A 19,102-nucleotide genomic window follows, 5' to 3' on the forward strand; every position below is an offset into this window, starting at 1 on the left:
TTCTACTTGCCATTTCGTAGGTTAAATCACTTGTTACCGTAGTTTTAATTTTTCAAGGACGAGAAATGACTGGTCATAGTCACATTTTAAAGCACATTTCTTAATTTGTGATTGAGTGAGGGGAATAAAGTATGATGAAATATAGAAAGTGGAAGAATGCTTAACAATAAAGGAACCAACTTTGATTATTTGTTTTGCTGAACTAGAGAGATTTCAAAGAAAACACGATCTTTAATTATAAAAATATGAAGACAAAACATTAAGAACATTAACATTTATTTAACAAGTTATAAAAGAAAAAAGTATATGAACATTTGCATTTTAACTGACGTAAGTACACTTACATCAGAAGTGCTCATTGTATATTTAGAAACAATGAACATAATTACATTTGTACATGTACTGGAATTTAACATTTGCTTATTGCTGTACACACCCATTCCATGGAAGTAAAAGCCCAGTACTTAAAACTACCTTCACTCCTTTTATATATATATATATATTTCATTTTTTTTTTAAGAAAAAGCATTTACATTCTGGAGAATTCTTACAACAGTGTGAAACGAATTGCTGACAATGCAATCCGACAGAAATAATTACAGCCTAGATAAAACACTTTCACCCAGTAATAAAATGGCACATTTTAAATATAAATATATACTTTTTTACATATCAGATGTGAAATAGCGTACTTTTGGGTGCTATGTTTCAGAAATGGAAACTATAGTTAAGTGGTGCTGTGTAACAAATCCATATTACTATGAAGAAAAATATTCATATGGAAATAGATTTAAACGTATAAGAAAGGTTAACCTCCAGAAAAAGCAACTAGGGTTTGAATATAGAATGCACAGTTAAAAGCACCTTAATCCATGTGCAAGGAAAGTCATAGCAGCAAGCTGTTATCCGAATACCCACTTTTAGACAGCGGCGTGAACCTTTGGGACATTAAAACATTCTTGAAACAAAATTTACACAAAGTGATAAAATGATGCTTAAGCCAGTAAGCACCAAAGCATAAAATTTCATAGTGCTAAAATATACTGTACAATATCTTCTGGTATTTTCAAAGCCACAATAATCTGCATGGAATTCGATGAAACTGCTGTCTTTTTGATCTAAAAGAAAACACAAACAAAATAATGTGTTAAAATAAAAGAAATACAGTTTTAGCAGTTCCTGTCTATGCGCCGAAAACAATTATATATATATATCCACATTAAAGATGGCGAATGCTCGCGGGCTTCAGAACTCCACAGTGCTCAGTCGAGTACACCACCGCCACTGTGTACAGGTAACTGAATCACATCTGCTTCTCTCCAAAGTCAAGAGCACTCCAGGAGTGTCTTCAATAAATTTCATGGACAAGTCAAAAGATTATATATGTATATATATATATATGAGAGAGAGAGTGAGAATTAATGTTTATGTTAAAGAGTAGCAGTATAGTATAATTGTGGCTCAGCCACACTTTGCATCAGAATAATGTTTGGGGATGGCTAATACCTGAATACCTGGTGCAATTTGAGGACTCAAAAAGTAGGGGTCTAGAGGTTCATTGAATTATACGGTCCCTGAAGGGTTGAGAGCTCCTCTTGAGTGAGGTTGAACGGATACGCTCACCCTGTGTAAATACTGCTAAACAAAGAGTATTCCTTCTGGATTTCAAGTGCCTCCACAAGGAAGAAGAAGGGGGAGAATCTGTTATGTGCCACATCTATGCACCACTCCTACTGTAGGAGTAGTTCATAGGTGTGGCACAGAACTGATTCTCCCACCTTATTCCTTGTGGAGGCGCTTGAAATCCAGAAAGGCACTCTTTTGTTAGTAGCAATTTGACAAACCTCTATGAAGGTTCGGCAACTGTGAAAAATATAGAAATAGAATAATTTTGTGCACAATAAACTTGCAAATGTTTTAACATTTGTGAGCACATGGCATCCAATTTGTATTTAGAGAAGGTGCCATTCTGCAGAGTATGCTAAATTAAAGAAATTCACAACTTTTTCAAAACCTGAGCAAAAACTGAGTGAAAATAAACGACACTGCTGTGAGCCAGTAGAAAAGACTGATTGATAAGGGTGTATATAGAAAGGTAGGAAACAAACATTGGGTTAATATATATAATATAGTTTTGTGTAAGGCGCTCTCGCACATACCCAAAAATTCACAAGCAGAAATCCAAACGTTTTCTTAGAATTGCAAATCTTATAAAAACAAATACGAAACAAAACTGTACGGGCATCACGGTTGTGGTGGGGCAGGATCTGCCCACAACCAGGCCTACTACCCATTCAACTGACACTGTGCATAGCCTTCAGCCATGTGTGGTGGTGGCTAGATTAGTCGGCGTCTGGAAGCATGTCAGGTATTCAAACTCCACCATGTACTGTCAAAGGCTGTGCACTGCTGTAGCGTAATGCACAGGTGGTGGTGCTTCGTCGACCCTCAAATACTGTTAAAATAAAGTCATCAATCATAAAGTCAATTTAGCAATGACAGAGAAAAACGAAAGAAATTCACAATGCACATGCCAAAAGCCAAGGGGGTCTATGAACCCAGATAACTGTATGTAACTGCTGTGGTTGGGATGTGGCTGGCTGCAGTATACCATGAAAAGATAAAACCTCAAGAAAAAAACCTTTACCAGAGGCTAAATTGTAATTACCTTTGTGCTTATTAAATTAACATTTGTACATAAAAATGTCTAATTTCATGAAGGAATACACAGTAAAAAATCCTTAATTTCCCAGTTCTCGTATGCTGAGCTAGCGCTAACCAGTGTTCCCACCATGCCATCTCATGACCTCACACAACATTCCTTACAACATCTTAAATGAAATCACTTATGCATGAAAAAAATAACGATGTGACATGACAATTTACCCAAGCAAGAAAATGCTTTGTATTACGGTAAGACTACTTTGCAATTAAAATGTGGTTGCTTTTCTGTGGTTTTGGAGAGATTCACAAAAGAATGCCCCAACAGAACTAAACCAATTCTGGAAACTTGCAAGTTTTCAACAGTCATATTGTGATGTTATATAGAAGCATGTAAACCGTGCATGTCATTACCACACTTAGATAATTTAAGGAGTTTTTAGGCATTTCATAACCATAACATCACTTTGTAGTTTTTCCAGGTCATTTACGAGGGTTTTTTAAATAGTAATATTTATTATTAGTATTATGAGCAAAAAGAACCAAAAATATTAATTAGAGTTTTTTTGTCTGAATTTCTCTATATTTTAAGATATTCATTGGACTCCCATGTGTTTATATTACACTATTATTATTCTTCAGTGTGGCTAACTCCCTTCCTTCCCCCTGCAAAGGGTCTTTGGCAATGCATTAGCAAGGGGTGGATGCAGGGCCTACACCCAAATTCCTGACTGGCCAAAGCTTGCTGTGCCTGAGATGGCTTCAGTGTATAGCCTGCTGCCAGGCCCTATGCGTAACTGACAGTGCAGCCAACTTTTTCGGCGGAGAAAGTGACTGCAGAGCATGTTCTCTCACCTTGCAGTAAACCACAACTGTGCATGGCCTTTGGATATTCGCAAATGGGGTTTGTTGCAGAGCCTGGCATGGTCAGGCCCAGAGCAAAATATCCAGTGAAGCAAACCCAGCTATGCCTGGTCTTTGGCCATGAGCAGTAGTGGTTGGCAACAGGACCCATGCATAAACTCCTGTACTGACAATCCTACTGCATGGAATGGCTGCATGACCTGGCCTCTATACAGACCCTCCATTCAGTCAATGAGAAAGCAACAGACCGGTCCTTTCTCTACCCTTCAAAGTACATTAACCACCGATGGCACCCCCTCCTTTTCTTGGTTCTGTTTATGTAAAACTGAAGTTCAAATTCTTTGAGGATAAAATAATTACTATACACGAGTCCTTTTCTCCTTGTCGAATTTTAAGGCAGTCTGAAGGGCCAACATTTACCCCTGATGATCCATCTTACATCTGGAATGAATTTGAAATGTTTGATAAGGATAAGACTATCAGTTGGGTTAAAAATTAAGTCAGTCTCCCCTACGGATCAGGTTTCCCCAAAACTGTTTACCACACTGGCCCCTGCCCTGTAGAATGCCTAACCAGCCTCCTTAATAAATCTCTTCTAGAGGCAGACTTTCCCACAGTATGGAAGGCAGCCAGAATCAGGCCAATACTGAAGAAGCCCGGAGCAGACCTTAACATTCTGCTAAATTATCGACCGATCTCTCTGTTGCCGTACTTCGGAAAGATACTGGAATACTTTGTTAATGGACAGTTGGTGAGCCATCTTGAGAATAAGGGGCTGTTAGATCCTTCCCATGCGGGCTTTCGTGCCGCTCACAGCACTGAGACAGCACTGGTCGAGGTCGCAGATAATATCAGGTTGGCCCGGGATAAACATCAATCAATAATCCTAGTCCTCCTTGATTTGTCTGCGGCCTTCAACACCATCTCCCACCGCATTCTTATTCAACGGCTGTGGTAGATTGGTGTCAGAGGGAAGGTCCTGGAATAGTTTACCAGCTATCTATTCGACCGCACAACTACCGTCCAAGTCGGCCGGCGGAACACAGCAATCACTCGGCCTGTCAAGATGGGTGTTCCGCAGGGCTCCATCCTGAGCCCTATGCTCTTTAATGTCTATATGACACCTTTGGCCAAAGTGATTAGAGCGTTCGTCTTTGAGGTCCTATCCTACGCCGACGATACCCAAATTCTGGTCACCCTAGGCCCCGACCTCGATGAGACAAAGCTCCGCTTTAAAAACTGTATGATCGAGGTTAAGAACTGGATGGGTATCAACCATCTGCAGCTTAACTGCAATAAAACAGAGATCATGCTGTTTGGCAAAGCTGCTGATCATTGGGCGCAGGACTGATGGCCAGTACAGCTTGGCCACAGTCCGACCCCTAAGGAACGAGTGCGGAACCTGGGATTCCACATGGATAATAAACTATCCATGAAGACCCAAACCAACCATATTGTTTGAACCTGTTTTGGACTTATGCGCAGTTTACGCAAAGTCTTCAAGTGGATTCCAGTAGAGGCGCGGAAACCCTTAGGGCAGGGTCTAATTCTAAAAAGGTTAGACTACGGGAATTCGCTACTACTAGCGATAAATGAGCACCACCTGAAAAGATTACAGGTTCTTCAGAATACTGCAGCGCGGTTGGTCTTAGACCTTCCCCGAAGATCGCCGTCCGCCCCATGTCTCAAAAGCCTTCATTGGCTCCCTGTGAAGAAGCGAATTATGTTTAAAACATTATGTCTTGTTAACAAACATATGTATGGTAACGGCCCTAAATATTGGTCCCACAAACTTACTTGGTATGTTCCCAGAAGACAACTGAGATGTAGCACTGAGTCATTGCTTGCCCCGGTGAGAATACAAACCGCCAGAAATGGGGGTCGTGCTTTTTCCTTTCTTGCCCCTTCCCTCTGGAATAAGATGCCCTTTGGCTTTTTGTAAACTAGTTGTCCGCATCCTGTCAGAGCCGTCTGCAAGCGCCATGAGACTCTTTGGATGTGATATGTGCGCGTTACAAATGCCTTTGACTTGACTAAAGTTAGGATCTACCCTATGCAACCTTTCCTCCTGCGTCTTAACAAGATGAGGTGGAAGAAAGACAGCAAGGTGATACATTTGCCCAAAAAGAAGTTGAACTCAGCCTTGTGCAGAAAATATGTGTAGGTGTTCAACCACAACTTGTAAAAAATTATACAAGAAGGGTGAGCCAATAGGACCTTAAGCTCACTAACCCTCCAAGCTGAGAAAATGATAATAAAAAAAATCAGACTTCAAAGTTAACAGTCTCATCAGAAAGACATGTATAACTTCAAATGGAGATTGTAGGAAGCTGGGCTTCTGCTATAGTAAACCCCCCCCCCCCCGACGTTTTGCCAGATTTCTGATGCACTTTGACTAGATATTCCCTGGGTCCATGCCAATTGGGTTTCCAGGGCCTGTGTTCTTTCCCAAAACTGTACCTTTTTACCCCAATTGGCACCTCTCTGGCCACATATAAGTCCCTTGTAAAAGGTACCATGGGCACCAAGGGCACAGTGACCAGGGCAGGCCTCGAAGAGCTGCATCACATATTGTGTCACCCTTAGATGTCCTGTACCTTAACACACACACATTGCTATTGTAGGATGCTGTTTTGGTGCAGAGAAAAGAAAAGAGTCGACATGGCACACATTCCTGTGTGCCAAGCCTTCAATCCATTCCACTGCCTGTAGTATAGGTAAGACACTCCTCGAGCTGGGTGCACTATATCACTGGTGAGGGTATAGTTGCATGGGCACTGCACCCCTATAGTGTCTAAGTTGATTCTTAGACATTGTAAGTGCAATAAAACCATAAAGAGTAAATGGTCTGAGAGTATGTCATTACGAACTCCACAGCACCATAATGACTTTACTGAATTCTGGGATGTTTGGTACCAAACTTCTCAGCATAATAAACCAACACTGATGCCAGTTTGGGATTGATTATACAATGCACTCCGAGGGCATCTTAGAGATGTCCCCTGAAAAACGACCAGCCTCTGGTGAGTTCCCGGACTGGTAAACACCATCCTGCCACCACGAGACAAATTTCCGGACCCCTGGGTGGGAGCCATTGCTCCCTGAGCCCAAAAACAAAGCCTTTCCTTGACAGAGGTAGCCACACCTTCCCCAGGTCAGAGAGGCATCTGTGGCAGGGGAGCTTCAAAAGCCTGGTCGCTTTTGTAATGTGACCCCAGCATCTCCTGATCAGGAGCAGGCCCACTTCCTGTCTTCCCTCCTTTTCAGCGATAAGACAGGTAAAATTAGAACAGCTCAGAAGGTGTGCACACCTCTGCCAACACCACTCCTCCAGTGGGGGAGTCAAGGTAAAGCCCACTTTTCAGTGCCCGCCATCTTGCAGAGGGCAGGCACTCACCAATCAGTGTTAGGGATTGTGTGGGGTACCCACGGGCTCCTGTCTCCACCACATCGGTCACCCTAAGGTCAGTAGCCCATTGGCCACTATCTTGAGACCCTTAAAACGACCCCTAAATATAGTATTTAGGGGGCAGCCCTGAACCCAGAAAGCAGATTCCCACAACCTACTAAGAAGGCTGAAAGGCGATGCCCAACAGAGGAGACTGCAGAGAGGAACTGACTTTGCCACATTCCTACCGAACCGCCTGCCGTTTTTCAGAGATCCTGCGTCAATAATTCCCGTCCTGCAGCCAGCGACCTCCAAAACCCCTGGGAGGACTGACTGCCTTTAACGACAACTGGATCTCCTGTGGACAGCCGCTCTATTCAAAAGAAACACCAAAGAAAGATTCTGAGCCTGCGGAGCACAAAGAAACCAGACACCTGGAACCACCACTGCATCAGACGCCTAAGGCCCGAGTCGGAGTGGGCCACTGGTCCCAGCGAGGTGCTCAGGAGTCCGAGTCTACTGTGGGTTAACCCTCCAGGACTCCCTAACGTCACATGCAGCTTTTGTACGGAGACCCCCCCGCCCCAACCGCGAGTGACCCAGTAAGGAGAAATCCAACCTCAAAAAGGCACCCCAGCATCTGGCCACCCTAGAGAAGAGGACCTGAGATGCACCTGTCCCCCCAAGCCCTCTAACTTACCTGCCCAGCTGTTGGTTCCTCCAGGAACACTTCCTGGACCGAGCCTGCAGCCAAAACCAGCAATCCCCATTAAAAACAGGGCACCTGTTGCCAAATCAGCACCCTGCACCCAGCTGCCCCTGTGTGCTGTGGGTGTACCTTGTGTGCTAAATCGGATCCCCTTTGCCCTGAGCTAAACCTTAGGAGCTTTGCTCCCACATTCAAGTGGTATGCCTGGAAGCAGCCACCAACTGGAGACCCTCTATACCCTATTGGATAACATTGGGCCTCAGCACTCTGCACCCGGTCGCCCTAGTGCCGCTGAGGGTGCTTTTTGAGTGCGCATCCTTGACCCTGGGGGAACCCTTGTTCTAACCCCAGAAACTAAACCCTCAAGACTGTTTACTTACCTACAAAATGATAACTCCATTTTTCTTCATAGGATTGCATTGACTGTTTTCCACTGAAGTGTTGAGGGGGTTTTGTATGGAAACCTAAGAAACGGTGTTACCAGTGTGATATCTAAGCATATAACACCAAGTAGAAAAAGTAATCTGAAAAGTAACTTAAAAAGTAATTACAAAGTAACTGATTAATAATTTCCACTGTTTCTGAACATTTGACCTACCTGTATCTACATTCAATTGTAGTATCAGAAAAGTACTATTTTCACTTTCCTGCACTAAGTCTGGCTTGGTTCTAAAAATAAAATGCAACAAAGAAATATTTTTATACAAAACAATTGGTCAGAGTTCAGTCTTGAGTGTGTGAAATCATTTCTGGCCTGAGTGTATACAATAAATGCTTAACACTACCCTCTGATAAAGCCTTACTGCTCGCCCACACTACCAAATATAGAGAGCAAGGTATTATCTACTTTAGCCTCTGCTTATCTTTGGGGATCCACTGGACTCGGAGCACAGTAAAACTTCCTTTGGTATGGTATATACAGACCCATCTTCCTACAGAGGTACCATTAAAACATCAAAATCAAGTTGAAGTCCCGCTGCAGAATCACAAACTGAGCAGGACCTTTGTCAGACCTTTCGAAAGGCAAACCAAGGTGGTAAATTTGAAAATGAAGGCTTGTCTAGTAAACATAAGAATGCTGACAAGGCAGCCATCACTGTACCAACCGCCCGAATATTTGAAAGCCTCTGGTCTTGGGGAGAAGGCTTTCATGAGTTTTGGATCGAGAGCCAACTTTATGAATAGAAGGCACCTGAAAGGCTGCAACTTATGCTTCTGCAAATATTGCCATCATAAACTGGTAGTGCTCTGAGCCTACTGCAAAGTTGAGGTAACTTCTGTGAGCGAGCATGCTCTGAATATGGATATAGAAGTAAATTTATTGCAATTTTAAAGTCTACATTCACTCCTGCAAACATTTGAATGTATTCCTTCATAGAAAGCAAATCAGTACTTTAAATCGAGAATTTTTCACACATTGCAATCCTTTTCGAGGATCAAAAATAGAAGGAGCAACAGCTTGGCATGTCTTTATGGTAGGCACCACCTTTATGGTCCCCTTGCAAAAACTCGACCATCATTTAGATAAAAGTGTGGGAAAGTGGAGAAGTAGAGTAAATGCATACATCTTTAAAGAAGCATTAAGAAAGAGGTGGGTATACCCCCAGAAAAATTATATACATAACCCATAGGTCCATGTTGACAGCCGTTTGCCAGGCCAGAAAAAGTGACTCAATCCCCTGCTGACAGGGTGAGCATGTTCCCGAAAGGATACATTTTGTAGAGATGGCTGTGACTGTGAAGGTTGATAAGAGGAAGAAAAGATACAGCTACTTTTGCTTCCCTTTGGCACCATCCCTTGCCCGCTTTGTGAAAAAAACTGATTTAGAAACTGAAGTGGTTTTAAAAGTTTCCTCAGCCCATTAATGTGTGATAGAGAAACCATAAAAATTATGATGCTCCAGATGCCTCCCCCCTGGGTCCACCCCTCCAAATGCTGCTGAGGGGTCGAGGAGGATCAGGACAGCCTTTCCTCCCAATCTAGGAGGGTTCTAATGTGGTCTATGGCATTGATAAGGGCAGTTTCGGAGCTGTGGTTGGTGCAAAATCCAGACTGGAATGTGTCCAGAAGATTGATTTTCTCCAGGTTTTGAGTGAGTTGGTGGTTGATGGCTTTTCTTAAGACTTTGGCAGGAAAGCGGAGCAGAGAGATGGAACAGAAGTTCTTGATTTTGCTGGGGTCAACAGACTGTCTTGAGAAGGAGTTTGACTTATGCGTGTTTCCATTCTTTGGGAAAAGTGGACGGGGTGAGGTAGGAGTTGAAAATGGTGGTGAGCTCGCTGCTGATCTTCTTGCGAACAAGGATAAGGCTGTGATGGGGACAGGAGCCCATGGGTACTCCTGAGTGGATGGATTTCATGATGACTGTGGTGTTGTGTGGTGAGAAGGTGGTGGAGGTTTGCATCTGAGGGAGCGAAGAGGTCAAAGAGGTTAGAGGAGGTGTGATGGGGTTCGAAGTTTTTGTCGATGGTGAAGATATTGTTGTGGAAGAAGACCCTCAGGGTGTCACAAAGTTCCTGGGACGGAGTGATAATGTTTTCGGTGGCTGAGGGGTTGGAGAACTCTGACTATGTTGAAGAGTTCTTTGCTGTGGTTAGAACTGGCTTCAATGTGGTCTGACAGGTTACTCCTTTTTAGTCTCTTTCAGGAGTTGGTGGTACTGGTCGAGGGCTGTCTGGAAGGTGGCTCTGTCTGTGGGATCCTTGCTGGAGCACCATTTCCTTCCTAGTTGCTTGCATTTGCGTTTCGTGGTTCTTAGTTCTATGGTGTACTATTGGCCTGTTTGGTGGAACTCTTGAGTTTGGTGGGTTTGATAGGTGCAACTGTGTCAGCGCAGTCTGATCTAGAAGGAGAAGTTCTTGACAGCCTGTTTTAGGTTGGTTACGGTGTTAGGGTTTGAGGTGTTGAGGGCATCGGTCCACTGGTTCTTGGACACTTTGTTCCAGCTTCGGTGGGAGATAATGGGTGGCTTGGGGGTCCTGTGATGACAAAATGAATGATGGCGCACTCTGTCCAAGTGAACTTGGTGACATGACTGTACTTGAATCAGTTGCTGGCCGTGAAGACTGGGTCAAGTGTGTGTCCAGCCCTGTGAATACGGCTGGTGTCTAGTTGAGAACAGCTGATTTTATACATGCGATTGAGGAGGTTGGTGGTATTGGAATCGTTGGGGTCATCGAGTTGTAAATTGAGGTCTCTGAGGAAGATGTACTTTTTGGAGACAATGGCGAGCAGGGAGATGAAGACGGGAATGGCGTTGCAGAACCTGGGAAGTGGTCTGGAGGTCAGTGAGGGTGCCTTTGAAGGTGGTTTTGCCATTGGTTTGGAGTTGGAAATTCAGGTGTTTCATTATTGGAGTGTTGTCGTTTGTGGTGGTGTAGTAGAGGTTTTCTTTGTGGATGATGGCAATTCCATCTCCGTATCTGTTGATGTGGCCCCTGTGCGCGATCTTGTAGCTGTCAGGAGTTCCTGAGACAATGTCTGGAGCAGATGTGGGGTTGAGCCAGGTCTCAGTGAGGAAGATTATGTCGCAAGTGAGGGCAGGGATGGTGGCCCCTATTTTGGTGGCGTGCTTGCAGAGTGATTGTGTGTTGAATAGGAGGCAGTGGATTGCTCGAAGCAGTCTTGGTCATAGTGGTTGGCATGGTGGTGGTCATCGTACTTGTGGGTGCTTCAGCACTGCAGGGGAAGGGACGGTGCCAGCGGGTAAAATGTCCTACCTCAAATAGGGCCAAGTGTGGAGGTGTGTGTTTGTGTGCAGGACAGCCAGGGTTCCAGTTGCTGGGCGTGGTTCAAGCGCAGACGGGCTTGCCTTTGGCGCACCTTCAGTGCGCCTGCTGTGCGGCAATGCTTTCGCTTCTATTAAGTATGGAGGAGTACTGGGTGGCAAAGGCGGGGCTTGCTTGAGGAGGGTAAGTGGAAGGGAATACAGAGTCCATAAAGGGAAGGAAAAGCGAGCTAGTGGCGTGGGCAAAGCCGGTGGAAGACAAAAGGAAGAACATAACCAGAAGAAACAAGTTAACACACAAACCACAATACGAAACCTAACCAAACTGTGGCAGAATCTGAGCAAAGACAAATAAAACAAGTGAGAACCAAACAGTGGGCACCAACTCAAAAATACAATAAGCAAGACAGCAAACAAAGTGATTGAGGACTAAACAGTGGGGAACAGTGCAGATTTAAACAAAATTAACAGATTCAACAAGTTACCCAATTTACACAAAATGTAAACAAGATAGGCAGTTAACCCCTTGCATGTGGCGCGAATGTTCGTGCTGTGTGGGCATAATAATTAGTGGGCGGGATTCAGACGGCCGGGGGGCGGGATTGGGACGGCCGGGGGCCGTCGTTCGCGCACACCCACCGTGACACCTCCCGGCCGTCACAAGCATGCAAGGGGATAAAGCAGCAACAAAGAGCTGGCACAAAGAATCCCGTTTTCATTTACATAGCCACGTTACTTTTGGAGTTGTTTTTTTTCTATTTTCCAGTAGCTACCAGAATTGTATTGGAGTTCATTGGGGTTTGGAGTGGCTGGGATTTGTTTCTCTTTACTTTTGCCCGTAATCTTTTTGTGGAACAGGAGCAGGAGACCCTGAGCACAAGGTTGTGCTGGAGGTAGGAGACTTAATTCCAAACTTATTCTCAGAACATTTTTTCACACTAACTAGTTGAAAGATTGTTCTAGTCCAGCCTTGGCAACCGACTATAAAATTGCCTGGTTTTATAGAGCCCACAAAGTGGATGAAGGATTGGCCATTTTCTATAAAGAGCAATATTATTAAATCCACATTTTTGCTAAAACTAGGAGTTTAGAAATGATCTCCTTGATGAGGAGCTTGATATGATCTATGTAATGCCTCTCTTCTTTTGACCAAGGTACCCACTTTATTGGAAGAATACAGTCCTTATTCCCCTTCAGAGAAAAATGGGGTAAGACGCTTCCAAACTTAACAAACATCATCTGATTATCTTGCTTCCGTTTGTCAATAAGGTTACCACATTTTTTGTTAATAGTCAGGGCTCCGGTTATTTGCAGAACAATGCAATCCTGACTCACTGCACAGTGTCTGTTTTGATGGTGATCTTGGATGATTTACATTGAACATTCATTAATTTCCATACAGAAATTTTGATCATTTGAATTCTATCTGAAACCTTTTACATTGTCTCACAACCCGTTCTGGCATGCCATTTGGTTTGACAGAAATTGGGAGGAGCAGCATTCTCAACTTGTTTTAGTCCATCTTGCAGGATTGCACTTAAGTAGTTCTGCTGGGTGATTTCAGATTTCTTGATCAACAGGTAACATGTGGCGTGCCTCAAGGTGCCTCCCGCATTCTGATGCTTTTAAGTATTTATTTCTGTCCTCTGGCTTCCCGTTCTATGGTTACACCCAAAGACAACCAACTTATGAAAGTTTTAGAAAATGAACTTGGGCTTGTTCAAGAACGTTTCCAGGATTGTACGCTGACAATGATGGAAAACGAGCTACAGTTAAATGTCAATAAGACAGATGTTTGTCTGTGGGATTTGTTCTTTCCTAGTGACCCACAAGGATGGGCAACCCTCTTTCCTTGTTCAGTGGATTAGGGAATTGCATATTTGGCAACAACGTCATTTTTAAGCCTCAGATCAATAAACTGGCATCTTCCTCTTTGGTCATTTTGTACACACTTAAGAAAATACTCCATCTTCTTCAAGTAGACTTTAGGAAGATGGTGGCTAATCTAGTTCTAACTTCTGGACTGGACTATGGGAACTTGCTCAACATGGGACACCCCTGATTATCTGATCTGGAAATAGAAGGTTATTGAAAATGTTGCTGCTGGTCTTTTTCTGGGTATTAAGAGGAGAGAGCCAGGGGGCTAATTATGTAGTTCTACTTCATTAACTCGAGGAAGCAAAATGTACCTAGTTTAAATGTTACTTTTCGAAAAGAGGTTTCTTTTTTTTTTTTTTTAATTTTTGGAAAACCTTTATTGCACAGTATCATAATACAAATACGGGCCTACAACCATCCGGCCGGCCTCGACTACTTTTGAAGCACATAAGCAAGCAATATGGCAACTCGGTAGCATCTCAAAGTGAGGTTTCTTTTTTTAATAAATACCTTGCTGGTCTGCAAAACATTTTTCTTTAAAATATTCTTGTGAAGTATGATCTTACATATTTTCATCTATCTCACTACTGAAAGTTCAGACAGGGAAGAAGAGCATGTGGTGTAGCTTTGCCCTTCTTGATGGCTGAAGCGTGGAACTAATTGCATCAGGAATACATATTTCAGAAACCTAGTGAAAAACATGGTTCTTTCTCTCACTGACTGTTGAGAATATGCAGATTCTGGCCTTTCTAATAGTTACCTAGTAGAGTTTGTCACCAGTCGGGTGCACAGGTACACTTCATAAACCTCAAATGAATCAATCATTATATTGGCTTGGACATGTCTGTAGAACCCCATGGAGTGTATCCAGGCGTGTCTCCAGATCACTAGAAGCATCCACTCTATCCTTCAACATTAAGGGAAGGGGGGCGGGTTTCATGTTATCAGGCAAGGTGACAGAGGGTAAATTAGCCTTTACCCAATGCAAATGCCCATAGCGATCAAGGATGGAGGTAAAATGTAGCTATTTAAATTGGACCATATGCATCTCCTAGGCACCATGCAAGCCTCTCTCCATTGATCTTCATCCATGTCTCCCATCGCTGCAACAGGGGCCTGGATGACTAGTGAACGATAAATCTTTGAAATGGCTCCCTTATCCAGATGCCCAAAGAAATTCTTCGCTTCGAGCGGACTGTATTCAGGTAGTGCCGCATCTGGGAGTGTGTGAGCGTGCAAGGCGTGGCATCGTTGGAGATACCGGAAAAACAGAGTTGGAAAGAGTACAGAGACCTCAAATCCTGATATGTCTTGAAGTGGCCCCCAGGTAAGAGATCCCACTCCGGTCACAGGGGTTAAAGCCCTCCAAAGATGAGAGCTGATACAGCCATGTTCCTTGCCACAAAGGAGTTAGTTCAGTGAGCCGACGGTCCCAGCCAAAGAGCCGCCCTCCAGCAGGTAACAGACACCCGCTTACAGGCTGTGTGGTGGGCAGATGCACCCCATACAGGAGATCAAGCAGACCATCCAGGTTCAGCGAATAGATCTCCAAGCAGTACGCCGGTTTGTCCCCGTACACCAATCGTTGATCAGTATCAACTGGGCTGCAAGGTAGTAAAGGTATATGTCCGATAGCCGCAGACCACCATCAAAGGAGGAATTGTGCAGTATCTGAAAGGCTGCGCAGTGTCTGAAAGGCAACCATGTGCCTGCCAACACCTAAAGTTGGTGATCTTTGGGTTCAGAGAGTAAAACCATTTGCGCGGAATGGGGTAGAAGTAGTTACCCAAGATATAAGTAGCACAGCAGGCACTCCAACGTAAAGAGGGCGATACGCCCCACAGGATTCAACGGAAGGGTCATCCAGCAGCCAAGGTTTGGGTCAGCCCCTGTAAATTGAGATCCACGCTAGGTCTGGGAAAGGGGACAGCTAAATCCCTGGGAATTTAAAGGAGTTGGACCTGATAGGGATGTTGGGGCACCAAACATGCAGCAGAGCATCTTCCTTCGCCTGCAATAGGCTGGCCTTGCCTTCATTAATTCGGAGGTCGGACGCCTCACCTTATAACTGAAAGAAGAACATGCATTGTGGCCCAGAGCGCTGTGGAGTTTGCAAAAACAGAAAAATATAGTTCGCGTATAACGCAATGTGGTTCTCAAAGCCACTCCCCCACTGCCAATCCCAGATCTAGGCATCACAGCAGATAAGCTGTGCCGGGGGTTCTATCGCCAGGGCGAATAGCAGCGGCCCGGTTTACCCAGACACAAGCAGTTGGGGTACTACAGAGAAGACACACCAGGCAGCCAAACATCTCCCCCAATCCAACCCGCTGGAGGACTCCGTCCAGAAAGTCCCATGACACCACGTCAAAGACCTTGGTGATGGCAATTAACAGGAGATCCAGGGAACCCTTGATGTCTTGCGACTGAGAAAGTGCAACTTGAACTCCCCTGATACAGTGACGCATGCTGCGACCCGGCATGAATCTCCATTGATCTGGGTGAATCAGATGTGGTACCGCCTGCGCCAGCCGCATCGCTAGGACTTTTGCATAGATCTTAATATTAGCGTTAATGACGGAGATCAGATGGTAGGTCGAACACTGACCATGGGGAAGGCCCTTCTTAGTTAAGATAACAATTGCGGCACAGTCTAAAACAGGTGGAAAAGACCTTCATCACACCGCAACTGCATAGAGGTTAAAAGATGGAGAAATAGGATGTCCAGGAATAGCTTATAGTATTCAACAGGATACCAGTCGGCACCAGCCTTTTTTCTGGATGCAGCGCTGTCACTGCCCGCTGCACCGCATCAAGCAGCAGGTCCTGATCCAGTTCCTGAGCCAAGACACCCGGTATGGATGGCAGGTGATATGCCAGTCAAAAGCGGGGTTCTCTACTTCAGCATGTGGCGGCGGGTGTCATGAATACAATCCCCGGTAGAAATCAGTGAAGGTCTGGGCTATGATTCCTCCTTGGGATGACCCGAGGAATCCTGAATCGGTGGTTCCATTCTGTCAGAGATACTACTGGTCGCCAGCCAGTAAAGTAGTTTGCCCGATTTGCCACCAGACACGTATACCTTCCGCATGAAGGCCAGGCAGCACAGCTTAGCCTCCTCAAGAGAGACCCGTCTCATTTTCGTGCGAACTATGGCCAGAGAACAGTGGCCATCATCAGTTTAATGGCAACGAAAAGCAGCCTCCAGGCGCAGTATTTGACCTTCAAGTTTGGTTATCCGCAACAGGCGCTGGTCCTTGGTGGACATTACCTTTAAGATAGCCACACAACAAGGCCTTACTGGCTGCCCACAGCGTCACAGCTGAGGAAACTGATCCTACATTAACCGTAAACACATCTAATTAGTCTTCCACAAATGCCGCACAGTCGGCGCTTTGTAAATACCAAGCACTAAATCTCCAAGCTAGGTGCAAGGCGGTCGGTTGGAGTCCCCAAGACAACAGAAGTGGAGAATGGTCAGAAATGCCGCATGGGAGAATGTGCATGGATTGGACCGAGAGGAGGTCCGCCACCGCCAGTCACAGCAGATCTATGCGGGAGTCCGCAGCTAGCGCCGCTGAGTGTACACGGACAGGGTAGGATGCTAAGAGCGCCATGCACCAAAGATGCAAACCGAGTCGGCTCAAGAAGAGAGAGAGGCTGCTCCTACCAAAGGAAGCAGGTTTGAAGCAAAGTGAGGACTAGAGAGTCAAGGCAGTGTGGAAGGCTAGGAGGAAGCACCTGGGTCTGCCTCGCCATATTGAAAAATCATAGGAGTAGCAGACAGGTCATCGTTCATTGTTGGCGAGGGTGGGGATGCGACAGTCTCCCTTGGAACTGAGCCCAGGCCATCGACAGCCACCACCGGCTCAACGTAGAACTATAGGGAGAAGCCCCCCCTTACCCCCCACCCCCTCTGCCGCCAGTGGGGCAGTGCCTGAGACAGCTCTAGAGGGCCATCAGATCTGAGCAGTTCTGGGGGACAGCCGCCACAGCGGCCGGCTTTCTATTGCCCATTCCCAGGCCTGATCTGGAGTGTCAAAGAAAGGAGTTTTGGATTGACAGATGACTTTAAGGCGGGCCAGGAAGAACTGCATGTGCTGCAAGTTAAGTGCACAAGAGCTTTTGTTGCACCTTAGCAAATGAGCGCCGTCATTGCTGGACTGCTGTAGTGTAATCAGGGGATATAAGCACTTTAGAGTTAGAGAACTGCAACTGCGGTCGAAAGAGGGCCTCCTGATCTTTAAAGTTAAGACGCATGATCACAGGCATAGGGGAGAGCTCCAGCCTGAGGCCTTGGCGTCAGTGAGCGGTGCGCTCTCTCTCTATGACAGAGAGGTGGACAGATTGCCCCCAGTAACCCAGGTTTTAAACCAGTCCTCCAGTACCCCGGCGAGGCCCTGCTGCTCCACAGACTCCGAGAGACCAATGAAATAAAGGTTGTTATGACGTGATCTGTTTTCGACATCTTCCCATCTATCCGTATGAGTTGACACAGAGGCTGACAATTTTGACACAGAGGCGGAAAATTTAGACACCTGGATCTGAAGGGAGGCTATCTCACCCTCCGCAGTGCATACATCGGTCTCAACTTCAGCCGTCTGTCCACCATATTACGTAGATCCTGGCGCAGCAGGAAGAAATCCACGCGAAGGCCATCAATCTTAGCTATAACCACCTCCCTTGAGTCTTGTATGGTCTTAAGAATCGCCTACAGGTCTGCTGCTTCCTGCTGCACCGGAGCGGGCGCCCCAGCCGCCGGGCCATCCACATCCTCCAGGACTCCAATGGTGGGACCGTGAATTGGTCCATCTTGGTCTGGACCGGGTTGGCGGAGGAACATTCCTGCGACCCCTCCTCCCAGGGCCAGAAGCCCACGGGTCCGTCCAGAGGAATCAGAGGGGGAGCAGCACGTGCCCACCTGAGGCCCTTTAGCCTAATAGATCCATTAGCGCAGAGGGACAGTACCAGAACAAGTAGGTTCAAAAGGCACAAAACATCAATATCTGAGAGGATACACAGCAACCATTTGCCAAGGCGGGCCCTCGTCTATCGGTGTACCACACTGCCTCACTGTGCTAGGTGACGGTGTGAGTCCTGGGTCCCAGAAACAAAAGACCCCCCCATGGGCAATCAGGATTGCACAAGCAGTGGTCAGGCTCACACCACCAAGTATCTCATTCACGAAGGGGTTCACTTAGGCACAGACTCCGAGGGACTCCAGGACCCTACAGGTCGCAATGGACTCGCCAACGGGGACCTGAGTATATGGGTCCTCTTCTCTGCCTCAAGGCTCTGGGGATCACCAGGTTATCACACCGGTCCTAGCCGCAGCATCTGGCGTCTCCCCGCAACTTCCAAGTATGTAGGCAGTGCACATGCTTCGGATCCCCGCCGCAGCCCCAGGTCAGGGCATTACTTCCAACTTGTGTCCATCTCAGTGGAGTGCCACTGCCAATGCTGTGTCGCCAGCTCCCCACAGTGTCTCCTTGACAGGTGGGACGCCGTCAGGGCTAGGCCACAGCAGGCCCACCTTCGCAACCACAAGGCCAAAGAATTCAAGCTACTGCTGCAGGACCCCACCATACCACCACCTCGCCAGCACTCCACCGGCGGAGGACACCACCCCTAGGGCTGGCAGAAATCAGCCAAGCAGTTCTTCTGAGCTGGACGCCACATATTCCCAGGCAACCTGCATCACCACAGAGCTTCACAGCTGCGAAGACCACTCATGAGCAGGCAGCACTGCCGATCAGGATCCCTCTCCTCTGCTCCGTGTATCCTCGGTCACTCCAGAGGGCAGCCCCAGAGTGGGTAATGCACGTAACTGGGGCAGGCGGACAGCACGAGCGGCAGCGCGCACCCCAGCAGATA

The 19,102-nt window shown here is 46.0% G+C and overlaps 1 protein-coding gene across 21 annotated transcripts in view; it reads right to left on the reverse strand.

Moving 5' to 3' along the window:
- Positions 1-259: 259 nt before the first annotated feature.
- PLEKHA5 (pleckstrin homology domain containing A5) overlaps positions 260-19,102 on the reverse strand; it is a 742,840-nt gene continuing 723,997 nt past the window's right edge. For 19 of the 21 annotated variants that reach the window (XM_086920674.1, XM_086920665.1, XM_086920721.1 and 16 more), the window contains one exon: positions 260-1,118. The gene's annotated coding sequence lies outside the window, so the exon portion shown is untranslated. The remainder of the gene's footprint in view (positions 1,119-19,102) is intronic. The other 2 variants (XM_086920783.1, XM_086920774.1) reach the window with 1 other exon arrangement.

The sequence above is a fragment of the Lissotriton vulgaris genome, chromosome 1_1, assembly GCF_964263255.1.
Source record: "Lissotriton vulgaris chromosome 1_1, aLisVul1.2, whole genome shotgun sequence".
Taxonomy (NCBI): Eukaryota; Metazoa; Chordata; class Amphibia; order Caudata; family Salamandridae; genus Lissotriton; species Lissotriton vulgaris.